Source organism: Bos indicus x Bos taurus, chromosome 26, assembly GCF_003369695.1.
Source record: "Bos indicus x Bos taurus breed Angus x Brahman F1 hybrid chromosome 26, Bos_hybrid_MaternalHap_v2.0, whole genome shotgun sequence".
NCBI lineage: Eukaryota > Metazoa > Chordata > Mammalia > Artiodactyla > Bovidae > Bos > Bos indicus x Bos taurus.
This window is the reverse complement of record NC_040101.1, coordinates 42,389,784-42,406,520: the sequence shown is the minus strand read 5'-3', so window position 1 is coordinate 42,406,520 and position 16,737 is coordinate 42,389,784. Positions and strand designations below refer to the sequence as shown.

The 16,737-nt window shown below is 43.0% G+C and overlaps 1 protein-coding gene across 16 annotated transcripts in view; it reads right to left on the bottom strand.

Moving 5' to 3' along the window:
• Positions 1 to 16,737, bottom strand: part of SGMS1 (sphingomyelin synthase 1) — a 324,117-nt gene that overhangs the window by 215,261 nt on the left and 92,119 nt on the right. For all 16 annotated transcript variants that reach the window (XM_027528939.1, XM_027528943.1, XM_027528946.1 and 13 more), the window contains one exon: positions 11,638 to 11,725. The gene's annotated coding sequence lies outside the window, so the exon portion shown is untranslated. The remainder of the gene's footprint in view (positions 1 to 11,637; positions 11,726 to 16,737) is intronic.

Genomic DNA, 16,737 nt, shown 5'->3' with positions numbered 1-16,737 from the left:
CACTTTGGAGTTTGAACAAGACATCACTGTAATCAATGACTTCACAAATCTTTATCCAATCATGGGCAAGTGACAGCCACTGAACCCTTCATGAGTATTTAAGCTAAAGAACATCATTCATTATTCACTTTCGTTGTTGGTGGTGTTTTCATCTTAAAGTCAGATTTTTGGGATATAATTTACATGCAGTTATCCATCCTTTTTAGGTAACAATTCCTTAAGTTTCAACCAAAGCATATAGTCATGTCATCATCACCACAGTTAAGATACAGGTAAAAGTTCCCTATAACCTTTGTAAGTCAAGCTTCTCCCCAATTCCCAGCCCCAGGAAACCATTGGTCTTTTTTCTAACCCTATCAGATCAGATCAGATCAGTCGCTCAGTCGTGTCTGACTCTTTGCGACCCCATGAATTGCAGCACGCCAGGCCTCCCTGTCCATCACCAACTCCCGGAGTTCACTCAGACTCACGTCCATCGAGTCAGTGATGCCATCCAGCCATCTCATCCTCTGTTGTCCCCTTCTCCTCCTGCCCCCAATCCCTCCCAGCATCAGAGTCTTTGCCAATGAGTCAACTCTTCGCATGAGGTGGCCAAAGTACTGGAGTTTCAGCTTTAGCATCATTCCTTCCAAAGAAATCCCAGGGCTGATCTCCTTCAGAATGGACTGGTTGGATCTCCTTGCAGTCCAAGGGACTCTCAAGAGTCTTCTCCAACGCCACAGTTCAAAAGCATCAATTCTTCGGCGCTCAGCCTTCTTCACAGTCCAACTCTCACATCCATACATGACCACAGGAAAAACCATAGCCTTGACTAGATGAACCTACTTTTGCCTTTTCCAGAATGTCATATAAATGGAATCATGCACAGAATGTATCTTTTTGAGCATGGCTTCTTTCACATAACATAATGCATTTCAGATTCATCCAGTTAGTTGTGTTTGTTCTTTGTTAGTACTGAGTAATATTTCATCAGTGCCCAGTTTGCTTATCCACTGTCTTGCTGAAGGACATGTGAGTCTTTTCAAGTCATGGGCAATTAGAAATAAAGCTGTTGGGAGCTCCCTGGTGGTCCAGTGGTTACAACTCTGATCTTTCACTGCTGAGGGCCTGGGTTCAATCCCTGGTCAGGGAATTAAGTTCCTGCAAGCAGCCAAACTAAATAAATAAAATAAATAACACTGTTGCAAATATTAGCCTACAGGTTTTTGTGTGAACAGAGGTTATTTCTCTGGGGTAAGAATCTAGGAGTGAAATTGCTCTCTTGCATGCTAAGTATATATTTCAGTTCCGTTCAGTTCAGTCGCTCAGTCGTATCCGACTCTTTGCGATCCCATGAATCAAAGCACGCCAGGCCTCCCTGTCCATCACCAACTCCTGGAGTTCACTCAGACTCACGTCCATCAAATCGGTGATGCCATCCAGCCATCTCATCCTCTGTCGTCCACTTTTCTTCCTGCCCCCAATCCCTCTCAGCATCAGAGTCTTTTCCAATGAGTCAACTCTTCACATGAGGTGGCCAAAGTACTGGAGTTTCATCTTTAGCATCATTCCTTCCAAAGAACACCCAGGGCTGATCTCCTTTAGTACATATTTAACTTTGTAAAAAAAAACAAAAACAAAAAAAAACCAGGTTTTCCAAAGTGGCTGTACCATTTTACATTCCCACTAGAAGGCAATGGCACCCCACTCCAGGACTTTGCCTGGAAAATCCCATGGACGGAGGAACCTGGTAGGCTGCAGTCCACGGGGTCGCTAAGAGTGGGACACGACTGAGCGACTTCACTTTCACTTTTCATTTTCATGCATTGGAGAAGGAAATGGCAACCCACTCCAGTGTTCTTGCCTGGAGAATCCCAGGGACGGGGGAGCCTGGTGGGCTACCGTCTATGGGGTCACACAGAGTCGGACACGACTGAAGCAACTTAGCAGCAGCAGCAGCAGCGCAAGAGAGTTCAAGTTGTTCAGTATCTTTTCCAGGACTTGGTAATATCTATTTTTATTTGCCTTTAAATAATGTTTTTTTGGCCGTGATACACAGCTTTTGGTTGGTTCCCCAACCAGGGATTGAACCCTCGCCTTCAGCAGTGAAAGCACAGAGTCTTAACCACTGGACCACCAGGGAATTCCCAAAATACTTTGAGACTCATACAGAAGTTACAAAAATAGTGGAGAGCTCCCATGTATGCACCTCTTATCTTACATGACCATAATAAAAGTATTAAAAGCAAGAACTTGACATTGGTACAATACTGTTAACCAAAATACAGATCCTGTTAAGATTTCATTCATTTCGACATGTTCAATTCTTGCCCCTTTCTTTTGTGTGCAGTTCTATAGTATTTTATCACATGTATAGATTCATATAAGCACTACTATAATCAGAATATATATCTGTTCCATTAAGCACATTCTATTTTGAAAAGACATTTTTGGTTCTGTAAACATCATCTGCTGGAAGGGACTTCAGTAAACGATGACTTTCTTCTGCCCTTTTTCCTTGACCAAATTAGAACTCTGTTATCCAAAATTTAAAAGGAAAAAGAAACAGATTCACAGATATAGAGAACAAAATAGTGGTCACCAGTGAGAAGAGCGAAGAGGGGAGGGCACAAGGTATGTAGGGGATTAAGAGGTATAAAGTCTAAGGCATAAAATAAGCTACAAGGATATACCGCACAACAAAGGGAATATAGCCACTGATTTTATAATAACTATAAATGGAGTATAATCCTTACAAATTGTGAATCACTATGTTGTACACCTGTGTACATCAACCACACTTCAATCTGAAAAAATTTTAAAAAAAAGTCAATTATCTATTCTCAGGCTTCACTGTGCAAACCCCACCATTGACTTTTCGGTTCACTTTTCAGGCTGGGTGTCTGCCCTGTTCATTCTTTCCTTATTATATGCCAAGCCCAGTGGAGGCAATATGGACATAAGGTTGAAAAGGAAACCAACAGTTCTCATCCCTAAAAGAACTTAAGAGTGGAGACATACTTACATACACACACAGTTACAAACCGGGGCAAGTACTATCCATGAATGAGAAGTAAAACACGATCTGGTTTGGACTGGGAGGTCTTTGTATTCTACGCTCATCCTGAAACTCAGTATTTATGGGGTCTTCCCACAAAAAACACAGCATCTAAATATCAGGGCCATTAAACAGTGAGTACAGAACCAACAAATTCTTAAAGAAGAAGAATATAAGGAAGTCCTCCATCTCTGAGAAACTGTACCAAGGACCATTCACCTTCTTAGGTCAAAGCCTACCCATGTTGTTACTTTAGGGATAGCTGCAGCCTCCCAAATTCCTTTCCAACCCTCTGCCGCAGTGAGCCAAATCCACCATTAGAGATCCTTTCGTTACAGAGGTGTCCCCCTGCCCTAGGCTAGTCACGGTGGCATCCCATTGGGAAGGGGCTGAGTCACAGGAACGCCCCATCCGCTTCCGGCTGATGGCTGCTATGACCCTCTTCTCCTGTCTCGGGGCCATACTTACACACCTTCTGGGACCAAGCTGCTCCCTCTCCCCCTGTGTCCTCACTATAGCTAGTCCATGTTCTTACTAGAAGTCGTCTCTCACTATTTGCTCCCACATTTCTCTCCCCTTCTCCACCAACAGTACAACGCGTCTGATTCGTCTCTTATCTCCTGGCCTCTGCACACAGCTGCTGTGTACACAGGAGGTGGTCAGTAAATGTTTTCTGAATATTCAAGGCACGTCTGTCAGATTATAATGTGTGAAGTGTGGCTGTGAGGGAATGAATGAGTCTGAATGTGAAAGACACCGCTGGAGGCATCGGACAGTTGACCCATTTCAAGAATCGTACAACAGGGCAGCGAAATGGAACAGCAGCATGCTTGGACGCCTGACAGAGGGGAGGGCAGGACAAGGGAGATGTGTGAGGAGGAAGAAATAAGACACACCTGTACCCGATGAAGCTCAGGACCAGCCCAGCTGTGGCACCTGCCAGGAGAATGGCAGCTAGACTGTGGCGGAGAGGAGGAAGGCAGAGGGCAGGCTCTGTCCCCACGGCTTCATTTCTTTCTTTTTTAAAAAGCATTTTATTTGCTGGCTGCATCGGGTCTTATCTGCGGCACAGGGGACCTTCACTGCAGCACACAGGCTCTCTAGTTGTGGTGTGGGGACCTAAGTGTCCCATGGCACGTGGGATCTTAGCTCCCAGACCAGGGATCGAACCCGTGTCCCCTGCATCAGAAGGCAGATTCTTAACCACTGGACCACCAGAGAAGTCCCTCCAGGGCTTCGTTTCTGAGGGCATTTGCCATGGGCTGGGCTAGGGGAGGCCAGGAGTTCAAAAAGGAGCAAGTGCACGCAACAGCTGCTATGGGAGTCAGCCTGGAAATCAGTCAGAAATGAGAGTGAAAGCAAAAATCCCAAAAGCAGCTAGTACGTGCTTCTGCCTCTTGCTAATCTTTTCCTTAAAGTCACACGTGGCTTCCAAAACACCCTGGGGCCCTCTGTGCAAGAGGCAACAAAGAGTGTTTGAAGGCCTGGCAGGGCTGGCTACAAGCCTGAAATGCCTCCTGGGCCCAGGCTTGCTAAAGAGCTGATGAAAAAATACAGTAAGGCACAGCTCTTGGCTAGTGGAGCCTCCTGATCAGAGAAATCGTTTACATATAGTGATTAGTCAATGCAGGAAATGCCAAATCAAAACACTCATTGTTTTGCCATCTTAAAACAACTGTTTTGTTCTTATTTTAAAGCATCAGAAAAATATTCCAGCCCATGTTTTCAAAACTGCTAGCTGCTGCAATGAATGACCACGTGGCTTTTAACTAAGACTTTTGCTGAATCAGCACCCTAACCTCTGCCACCATATGGATGTGATTGTAAACCCCCTAAAGAGGGAAGTGCGCTACGGGCAAGCTCACTTTTGCCTCCTGAAACACCTAGCAAGTCTCAGGGATATCCTGCTTGGAGAACCACCGGTGATGATCTGAAATGTATTCAGAAACTAACATAGGGACAAACCTTCCTATCAGTTTCACTTACAGTTTTTCTGTTATGCTCATATATGTGCAATAAGTGCTACCATTATGATGCTAGTTGCTAAAAACTTTTGAGTACCCCAGATCCAGGCTGCTTAGTACCAGGAGGTTTGTGGTACCTCAAGTTGGAGTCACAAAAAAATTGCTTCCACTCTATTTTAACTAAGGTTTCAATCCAATTCCTGCTAACACAGTACACCATGGGGCACAGCAGAAACTGACAATCCCTAGGTAGTTTTCAGGGGCTGCTGGGGAAAAGAGCAAAGCGAGTAGAACTGCCCTGACCACCTCCAGTTCACAATCGTAACCAGACACTGCAGTGACCCTCTGGCCCCCAGAGCACTGTCAACTGAAAAAGACGCACAACCTAAAAAGTGGAGAGTTATGTCTGTCCGCAGTCCTTACTAAGGACTATAGCCAGGGACTGCTGTCTGCCAGATAGCTTTGAAAAACTTTCCAAGAGATAAGGGAGGAGCCAGGAGACACAGGAATTTTTCCTACAGGGAAAAAAATATCTAGTTAAACATCAAAAGATTGCTGTTAATAAAAAAATCCAGACATCTCAGCTAATTTATGTATGCGGAAGATACAAGAGTCTGGGTTTCTTGAAGCCGTTCCTTTGACAAGCATCTTAGCTATCCAGGGCCAGTTTTGGGTTTCCTCCACCCTGAACTCCCCTCCCTGTGCACCATCCAGGCGCTGAAGGGGCTGGTGGCCTGATGGTTAGCAGCCTGTTCTTCTGCATCCTGAGCTCCCCTCCGGCTACAAGGTCTGGGTGGCTGCTGCAGTGGTGGGTGACTTTATGGCCACCACAGTCCTTACTGAATCCTTTACTAAAACAACAGGCAGCATTTTTTGGTTTGTTTTTGGTCCACAGTACCCACCAGTCAGTACACATTTTCCCCAAGGAAACATCAGGTACACATTTTCCCCAAGTGCTTGAGCCTCTAAATTCTGCTTCTTCTCCTCCCCCACCCCCATCCCAAATCAAAACTTGTTTCCAATCAGTTCAGTCAGGAAATAGAGAGTCAACTCTGTGAAACATACAAAGGATTCTCCCACTCCAGAGGTTGAACTAACCATATTTGGGATGTTAAAATATCTTCTAAGTCCTTATTCACCCAAAAGCTATTACAATAATCAATTTAAAGATGAGGATAGCACTAAAAATGCATTAAACACATATCATCAATTAATGAGATCAGTATTAAGCTTTATATTAAGCTCAAAATCATGCCACTTAACGCCAAACTGTTTTTACTGTATTTACATACATTTTTTTTTTAAACTACAGGCTACTTTGCACAAATATTCCTAAGTGCTCTTTCACATCAGAAACTGGACCTGGGTTATTCTTCAGCAAAAGAATACTGAGAGGGAGAAGCAGGAACCATCTATAAAATGACCAAGAGGGAATGTTACTCCCCGTGTAGTTTCAAACCCATAAAGGACAACTACGAATCAAAGCTAGGCTGAAGTTCAATTTCAACTATAATCCTACCCAAGGAAAGGAAGTGCATTGTTAAATTCAAAAGACCCAAACAAGGCATCAAAAGCTGTCTGTGAGCACCAAACAAAAGATATTTCATATAATCAATCTACAAATGCTAAAAATGCAACTCTCTGCAGTTATGACTCCACCTACATGCCATTGTGTTCCACTGTAGGTATTTCTAAAGGATGTAGTCTAAGCAGAACGCCCATTTTTCCTAGCTAATATGAGGACAAGGAGAAGGGAAACCAACATTTTGGCAACTGTCTACCCACCATGGGTATCAAACTTTGACATATAACAATCAATGTCCTTTAATGTCCCTTTCTAAACCCTCACTTTTAAAAGCTGGCACCTAGAATAAGAACGGCAATTCTCAGACTCTTGGCAGCTAGACATAGCTATGTGGCTATGTTCTAGCCCAGATGTTCTCAAAGTAGGGTACTTCCTGAGAGGCCTATGTTATAGGTAATCCATGAGGCCAAAATTATTTTTATAATAATGTTAAGACAGTATTTGCCTTTTCAATGCTCTTTCTCTGTGAATATATTCAGGGGAGTTTTTCAGAGGCTACATGACACGTGATACCACAACAAATTGAATCCAGAAGCTGATTTGAGAATCCAGGTACTTTCTATTAAGCCAGACATTAAAAGAGATTTATAAAAATGTATAGCAGTGGTAGTTGTCTCACTAACAGTTGAAAAATAACTATTCCGCCCCAAAAAAGTAATTGATGCTAACCTATAAGAGTTTATTATTTCTAAATAAATTAATTTTTTAAATTTGTCACTTTTAATTTTTAACAGAAAATATTTGCATTAGATTCCTATTGCTGCTATAACAAATGACTATAAATAGGTGGCTTAAAATGACATAAATTATAGTTCTGGAAGTCAGAAGTCTACAAACAGGCCTTCCAGGGCTAAAACGGAGGTGTTGACAGGCCTGAGCTCCTCCTGAACCCAGAGGAGAATGTGTCCCTTGCCTCTTCCAGTTTCTGGAGGCCACCTGCACACTGTCTTCCTCTTATAAGGACCCTTGACTACACTGAGCTCTCCTGATTAATCCAGGATAATCTCTGCATTGCGAGATCCTTAACATAACCACACTGGCAGTCTCTTTTGCCAGGTAAAGTAACATATGCATCAGTTCTGGGGATTAGGAAGTAGACATCTTTGGGGGGCTATTTTTCTGCCTGCCACAAATGCTAGCTATAACTCATATAAGCAAAGCCTTTTGGGGCCCTCAATCATTTTTAAAGAGTATAAAGGGGCCTTAAATATCAATAACCTCAGATATGCAGATGACACCACCCTTGTGGCATAAAGTGAAGAAGAACTAAAGAGCCTCTTAATGAAAGTGAAAGAGGAGAGTGAAAAAGTTGGCTTAAAACTCAACATTCAGAAAACTAATATCATGGCATCTAGTCCCATCACTTCATGGCAGATAGATGGGGAAACAGTGGAAACAGTGGCTGACTTTATTTTTCTGGGCTCCAAAGTCACTGCAAATGGTGATTGTAGCAATGAAATTAAGAGACAGTTACTCCAACCAGTCCATTCTGAAGGAGATCAGCCCTGGGATTGCTTTGGAAGGAATGATGCTAAAGCTGAAACTCCAGTACTTTGGCCACCTCATGCGAAGAGTTAACTCATTGGAAAAGACTCTGATGCTGGGAGGGATTGGTGGCAGGAGGAGAAGGGGACGACAGAGGATGAGATGGCTGGATGGCATCACCAACTCGATGGATGTGAGTCTGAGTGAACTCCGGGAGTTGGTGATGGACAGGGAGGCCTGGCGTGCTGCAATTCATGGGGTCTCAAAGAGTCGGACACGACTGAGCAACTGAACTGAACTGAACTCCTTGGAAGGAAAGTTATGACCAACCTAGAAAGCATATTAAAAAGCAGAGACTTTACTTTGCCAATAAAGGTCCATCTAGTCAAGGCTATAGTTTTTCCAGTAGTCATGTATGGATATGAGAGTTGGACATATAGAAAATTTTGGGTTTGGGTAGACTCCGGGAGTTGGTGATGGACAGGGAGGCCTGGCATGCTGCGGTTCATGGGGTCATAAAGAGTTGGACACGACTGAGCGACTGAACTGTACTGAACTGTAAACCAAAACATTTGAGAACCATTGCTCCAGCATATGAATAGATGAGGTGGGAAAATGAAAACACAGAAAAGCTAAGTGATTAACCAAAGTCATACAGACTTCAAGTAGACATTCAACTTGAAGCCAGGTCATCTGGCTACTGAGGAACCTAACGTGGTTCCCTCTAAATCATGCTTCCCACCCTGAACACCTGGCCTGAGACAAAGGCAGACAGAAATTATTTTGTGGGCATGTTTGAAGGCATCAGATAAAGGGCACAATAACAAGTATTCAGACGTGAATTTGGTGAGGAGCAAGGAGGGCAGGTTGGAGAAGAAAGAGTTTAAAACAATTCTACTTTTCAGAACCTTCTTTAGAAATATACAAATTTATGATGTCACGTGAGAAAGGAGGAAAATGTTACAAATGGCTAAGTATTCCAGGGTTGAGTCAGAGAGCAGTGAGGAACTGTTCTTGGTCTAGAGAGCAAGATTAGGACCAAAGTCTGGGAGATGTACAGTGAGTGTGAAGCAAAGCACAGCTCTGATTCATACGATGGGGCCTGGTGAGCAAACTCAGGTTTATGGTCACTCATCCCAACAATGCCTGTCAAGCCCTAGTTTTGATGCCCTCACTAAAAATGACACCTGAAAGACAGCATTCTGGAGATCTCTCTCTGCACCATTTTGATACGACTGGAGTCACAATTTTGCAGAAGGAAAGAAACTGCATTCAGGTGAACTGTATTAAAATCATGCTAATGGCTCAAATCACAGTCTTCCAGGGGATACATTTATAGCTAAAAGAGGAGAACTGGGTGGCTCAAAGGGCCAGTTGCTGATCTATCAAATGAACTGGCTGGTCCAGGCCAAGAGAACTGGGGGAAGTGGTAATCAGACCCTTTTCAGACCCAAGCAGTTTGTGCTTGTGAATGATGGTTCCCCGGCCCAAAGCCTGGGCAGGGCCTCCTCGGGGACCCACTGGCCATTCCTGGTAAACTTCTCCACTTCTTCATCTCTTTCCTAGCTCTCCAGGCAAAGTTCCTGGAGTGTTCAGCCAACCAAACCAAAATGGCAGTAGTAGGTGAACTGACAGCCAACAATAACCAAGCAAATAAGAACACAAAGTAACCACTCACTAGAATTTGCTACCCAAGGGAGGAAAAGACACAGAATTATCTGATATTTATATTTTCCAAGTGAAGGTATGGGTCCAATAAGAGGTAGCCCCTCGGAGAATCGCTCATCACAGAGCTCAGCATTCCCTGGGGATGTTTTCTGTGCCTACCTTCTCTATGATAACACTAGCATTAAAAATCCAATGTATAACCTGCAAAGCACAAAGATTCTGCAGAGTAGAAACCTGCCTAACATGTCACCGCCAACACAAACTCCTAATCCACACACTCCCATCACATCCGTGTGGTCTCTGAAAAGGCATGATGGCCTACAGATGATGTTTCTGTTGCAGAATGAATTAAAAAACTATTACATCAACACTCTCAGTTGACATCCATTTTGAAATAATATTTTTTTTTTTCCCATGTGCTGAAGCACAAGGCAACTTAACATTTTAGAGACCAAAATCTTCAAGCGACTTTCTATGTCCATTAAAAGGGTGCAGAATATAAGCCTGCAGAAGTCTACAGAGATGATGCCTCTAATTCACAGCAGTAGATACCTATTTTCTGTACTCCACATGTGGCAGAAGGGCGTCTTCAGTCAGAGATCCACATATCTAGGATTCTGGTGAAAGGAAAGTGATACTTTAGCAGAAAATAGACTCTGTTCTTGGGAGTTATTCTACAAGTAGCGATTCCACCTTCCAAGGAAGTAAATATTCAATAGAAGAACTAGAAAAAGAACCCAAGTAAAGGTGTAAGGATTTAATATGTGAGAACACAAATCAACAAAAACTTCAATCAAAAAGAATGAAGATGAGCAATGAAACCACAACATAGTTGAAAGAGAGACTGCTAGACTATTTTCAAAAAACAAAACCAAAAAATAAAAAAAGAAACACAACTTCAAGACTGAAAAATTTCTCTAAAGTCATAACCTCTCCTCTCCAAAGGACACACACACAAAAAAACTGCTCAATCTCACCATTCATTAGAAAGTGTAAATTGAGACCACATTGAGATGCTATTTTATACTCATTAGAATGGCAACAAAATACCAATTGTTAGAAGGAAATGGAGCAACAGATAAACTATGATAGATTTTTGGAGTAGAATTTTATTTAACAATAAAAATTCATTTACTACTATTACATGCAACAAGTGAATCTTAAAAGTACAACTGAGTGAAAAAAATGAAGGCTGCAGAATATCACATGCAATATACTATTCTTATCAGGATTAAAAACAAGTAAAACTAGGCGATTTTTTTTGGATGTATATATGGACATAGTAACATTATGCACCAGAATGGAAGTCAACTACCACTACAAAGAACACTGTTTAGTTCAACTGACTTTTACTTTTGGTAGACGGACTTTTTCTGAAAAGAAGTGAAGAAGTTTCCACATTTAGTTCTAGGGCAAATTCTTAATCTCACGTCTGGGAAGCACTGGCCTAGACTCTTCAACTCCAGAGAAGGAGCAGACCTGGTAAATGTAATCTTCCTGGATAAGGAGCTGCAACCCAAGGCAATTCTGATTAGAGGAAATGACTCTCCCAGGCCTCCCTGAAGCTTCTGATCTGGCAAGGAAGACCCTTTTCTGTCACTTCCAACGACTCGGAGAGTGTTTCTGTGCCCTTTGTTTTCTGTGTTTCTCCCACCCTGGCCCACGTTGTCTTCCACCTCCAATGAGTAAAGTGGCCTCTTCAAACCTTTCTCCTTCCTCCTGCAAATTACCCTGGCCTTTCCTTGGCTGATTTTGACCTGGGGCCGAAGACCGGAAAGATCCCTCCATCCGTCAGAGCCTCACAGACCACTGCAAAACTAAGCAGGAGAGATTCTGAGGAACATCAGACCCATGAGATGTTTGAGAACAGATGTTCGAAAACATTCAGTTTGACTTACGTGTCCTTTTATACGCTCGCTGCCATCGCCTACTTCACTGTTCTTGAAATTCAAAATTACACCACTCCTTTCGTCACAGCAGCTTTGCCTAGAATAATAAAGGCAGGGAATTAGAAACGAGGCAACCAGAAGGAATAAAGAGGTCAAGGGAAAAAAAAAAAAACAAACCACTCTTGTATAATCATTCTTGACATTTAAAAGGAAGAAAGGCCACCTGAATTAAGGAAAGTCTTTACCTTGGTCCAAGGCAATTTTCATATTTAACTAAACTATTAAGAGTAATTTTATGTTTGTAGAAAAGACCATTATTATTTACCAAAAGTTTTCACATGTGTTTTCTCATTGAAGTTGTAAGATATTGAGGCTAAGCAAATATTATTGTAAAATGCAGTGGCCGAATATCCCAAGGTTAAGGAACTTTTCAGTGACCCTTCAGCTGGCAAGCATCAGAGTAGGAATTGGAACACTCTATGACTCCTTAAAGACGGGCACAATAAAGGACAGAAATGGTATGGACCTAACAGAAGCAGAAGATATTAAGAAGAGGTGGCAAGAATACACAGAAGAACAGTACAAAAAAGATCTTCACAACCCAGATAATCACAATGGTGTGATCACTCACCTAGAGCCAGACTTCCTGGAATGCGAAGTCAAGTGGATCTTACGAAGCATAACTAAAAACAAAGCTACTGGAGGTGATGGAATTCCAGTAGAGCTATTTTAAATCCTCAGAGATGATGCTGTGAAAGTGCTGCACTCAATATGCCAGCAAATTTGGAAAATGCAGCAGTGGCCACAGGACAGGATAAGGTCAGTTTTCATTCCAATCCCAAAGAAAGGCAATGCCAAAGAATGCTCAAACTACTGCACAGTTGCACTCATCTCACACGCTACTCAAGTAATGCTCAAAATTCTCCAAGCCAGGCTTCAGCAATACGTGAACCGTGAACTTCAAGATGTTCAAGCTGGATTTAGAAAAGGCAGAGGAACCAGAGATCAAATTGCCAACATCCGCTGGATCACCAAAAAATCAAGAGAGTTCCAGAAAAATATCTACTTCTGCGTTATTGTCTATACTAAAGCCTTTGACTGTGTGGATCACAAGAAACTGTGGAAAATTCTGGGAATACCAGTCCACTTGACCTGCCTCCTAAGAAATCTATATGCAGGTCAGGGGGCAACAGTTAGAACTGGACATGGAACAACAGACTGGTTCCAAATCAGGAAAGGAGTACATCAAGGCTGTATATTGTCACCCTGCTTATTTAACTTAAATGCAGAGTACATCATGAGAAACGCTGGGATGGATGAAACACAAGCTGGAATAAAAATTGCCGGGAGAAATATCAATAACCTCAGATATGCAGATGACACCTCCCTTATGGCAGGAAGCAAAGAAGAACTAAAGAGCCTCTTGATGAAAGTGAAAAAGGAGAGTGAAAAAGTTGGCTTAAAGCTCAACATTCAGAAAACTAAGATCATGGCAGCTGGTCCTATCACTTCATGGCAAATAGATGAGGCAACAGTGGAAACAGTGACAGACTTTATTTTGCGGGGCTCCAAAATCACTGCAGATGGTGACTGCAGCCAGGAAATTAAAAGACATTTGCTCCTTGCCAGGGACAGGAGCCTGGTGGGCTGCCGTCTATGGGGTGGCACAGAGTCGGACACGACTGACGTGACCTAGCAGTAGCAGCAGCAGCTCCTTGGAAGAAAAGTTATGACTAACCTAGACAGCATATTAAAAAGCAGAGACATTACTTTGCCAACAAAGGTCCGTCTAGGCAAAGCTATGGTTTATCCAGTAGTCATGTATGGATGTGAGAGTTGGACTATAAAGAAAGATGAGCACCGAAGAATTGATACTTTTGAATTGTGGTGTTGGAGAAGACTCCTGAGAGTCCCTTGGACTGCAAGGAGATCCAACCAGTGCATCCTAAAGGAAATCAGTCCTGAATATTCATTGAAAGGACTGATGCTGAAGCTGAAACTCCAATAGTTTGGCCACCTGGTGCAAATAACTGACTGGCTGGAAAAGATCCTAATGCTGGCAAAGATTGAAGGCAGGAGAAGGGGACGACAGAGGATGAGATGTTTGGATAGCATCACCAACTCCATGGACATGAGTTTGAGTAAACTCCGGGAGTTGGTGATGGACAGGCGGGCCTGGCATGCTGCAGTCCATGAGGTGGCAGAGTCGGACACGACTGAGCGAGTGAACTGAACTGAATGACTCATTCCAATCTCTTCCACAGCAACAAATGATACAGTGGCTTCAATTTGAAAAGCAGCACTGTTATTTATTCTTGTACGACATATACCTTCTTAGGCAATAGATATAGAAATGCCTTTGCCTGCTGAGTGACACTCTGGAGAAGGAAATGGCAACCCACTCCAGTATATTCTTGCCTGGAGAATCCCAGGGACAGAGGAGCCTGCTGGGCTGCCGTCTACGGGGTCGCACAGAGTCGAACACGACTGAAGCGACTTAGCAGCAGCAGCAGCTGAGTGACACAGACACTGCCATAGAATTAAATGTTTATTTACCGGAGACAACCCAAAGGGTAGAAAATTCACAACAAGATAGTTAAGAAACACATGTATCTTTTCCACATACCTTCTTTTTCTCTTTAAGTCATAGAATTGCTAGGCTTTGTTTCTCTCTCTCTCTTTTCAGAAATTATTTCATGTGTAGAGAAAAGTTGTAGAATAATAATAATATCAAGAATGCCACGTACCCTTTCCCCAAATATTCACCCACTATTAACATTTAACACGTAGAGTCATTCACTCTCTGTCTCTACAGACACCTGCATTCACTCAACATTTTTTTGTTTCTGTGCCACATGGAAAAAAGTTCCATACATCACGGCACCAAATACTTCAGAATTTATTTCTTAAGAATAGACATATTCTTATATAACCATAATGTTAGTATTCAATCTTAGTAGATTTAATATTGATACAATACTTTAATTGACAACCACCTTGTTAACCCAATAATGTGCTATACAGCATTTCTTTTTCCTCCAATTCAGGATCCAGTCCAGGGTAAGGTATTGCATCTAGCTGCCATTAATCTGAGACATATAGCTCTTTTTTATCTTTTATGATACTGACACTTCAGAAGAATATTTGTTGTTGTTGTTCAGTCACTCAGTTGTGTCTGACTCTCTTGTGACCCCATAGACTGCAGCATGCCGTGCTTCCCTGTCCTTCACAATCTCCCAGAGTTTGCTCAAACTCATGTCCACTGAATCAGTGATGCCATCCAACCATCTCATCTCTGTCACCGCTTTCTCCTTCTGCCTTTAATCCTTCCCAGCATCAGGGTCTTTTGCAATGAGTTGGCTCTTCTCACATCAGGTAGCCAATACTGGAACTTCAGCTTCAGCCTCAATCCTTCCAACGAATATTCAGGGTTGATTTCCTTTAGGATTGACTGGTTTTATCTCCTTGCTGTCCAAGGGAATACATAGTCCTCCCCTTCCCTGATAGCTCAGTTGGTAAAGAATCCACCTGCAGTGCAGGAGACCCCGGTTTGATTCCTGGGTCGGGAAAATCCCTTGGAGAACGGATAGGCTACCCATTCCAGTATTCTTGGGCTTCCCTGGTGGCTCAGCTGGTAAAGAATCTGTCTGCAATGCAGGAGACCTGGGTTTGATCCCTGTGTTGGGAAGATCCTCTGGAGAAGGGAAAGGCTACCCACTCTAGTATTCTCTCCTGAAGAATTTCATGGACTGCATAGTCCATAGGGTCGCAAAGAGTTGGACACGACTGAGCAACTTTCACTTTCCTTATATTAACAAAACATTTCCATTTTGACTTGTCTGACATTTCCTCATGATTCAATTCACCTTATGCATTATCAGCCAGAAAACTACAGAGGTGATGTTTTCTGGTGTCATAGCTGAAAGTATGTGAAGTCTATGTACCCCTCCCTGGCAATATAAATTTCAATCACCGAGCCAAAGTGCTGTCCAATTTCTCCCCAGAAAAATCATTTTTCCCCCTTATAATAAGTAATCTGTGGGGAGATGCTTTCAGACCATGCAAACATCTTGTCTATCGTCAAATTTCCCCTTAGATTTAGCATTCATTGGTGATCCTTGCCTGGCCTGAACTTCACTACCATGGCTACAACCTGCTGACGGAGCTGATGGCAGCGAAGTCACTGGCAGATCCTCCCAGTTCTGCAAGGTTTGGCTTTATAATTGGTTAAGATGGGTCTATGAGTTATGTCCTCAGTCCTAATGCATGACCCTTAACCCCTAGACGTGGTCTTTCTGGTGTCCCAAGGGAACGGTCAAGGTGCTCAATGAGGTCTCTCCACCCTGGCTAACCCAGAACTCTCCATTTCTCTCCACACTGCATGATCCCTGCCAGGGCCATTCTCTTTCCCACCCAGGAGAAGCTGCTCTCTACTAGGTCTCAACCTGTATGGATACACATCTCAGCTTCTGAGTTCCCCTCTCATAGCTCCCTCCTCCCCAGTCGCCTGCCATACAAACTTCAGCCTCTTCAACAGCCCTGAATTCTGCCGACCACCAGGCTGTAATAGGCTTCCCCTCCTGGTACCCAGACCAGGGAATGTGTGCTCCAGAAGAAAACTAGGGCAAATGTGAGTCTCACTTCACGTGACTCTTCTCTCAAGGATCAAAGTCCTGGCTGGCTGTGTTCCTGGGACTGACAGTAACTGCCTCGCGTGTCATCCAGGTCTCCAGTTTACCAGAGAAGGGCAGGTCCAGCACCGGCTGCCTCTCAATTTCTCTAGATTCCTTCAATGCTAAGTGACGTTTGAGAGGCACGAGGCTGCTCCATCGGGAAGAGTTAAGAATCAAACGCTTGGAGCATATAACAAATGTTCTTTATTTAAACACTTCAAAGAAACTCTCTAATAATCTGTTTCTTAGAAATGTATGTGTTTACTTTTATTGCAGCACTGTGGCAAGAGGAACACTCTCTAGCAGTCAGGCAATTCTAAAAAAAATGCAATAAAATGACAGGAAAATGTCTCTACTGCTTCCAGAAAGCTGATACTCACTTCAGATAGCCAGCTGGCTATCACTCTGACATATATTTCCATAACTCTTCTTCTAA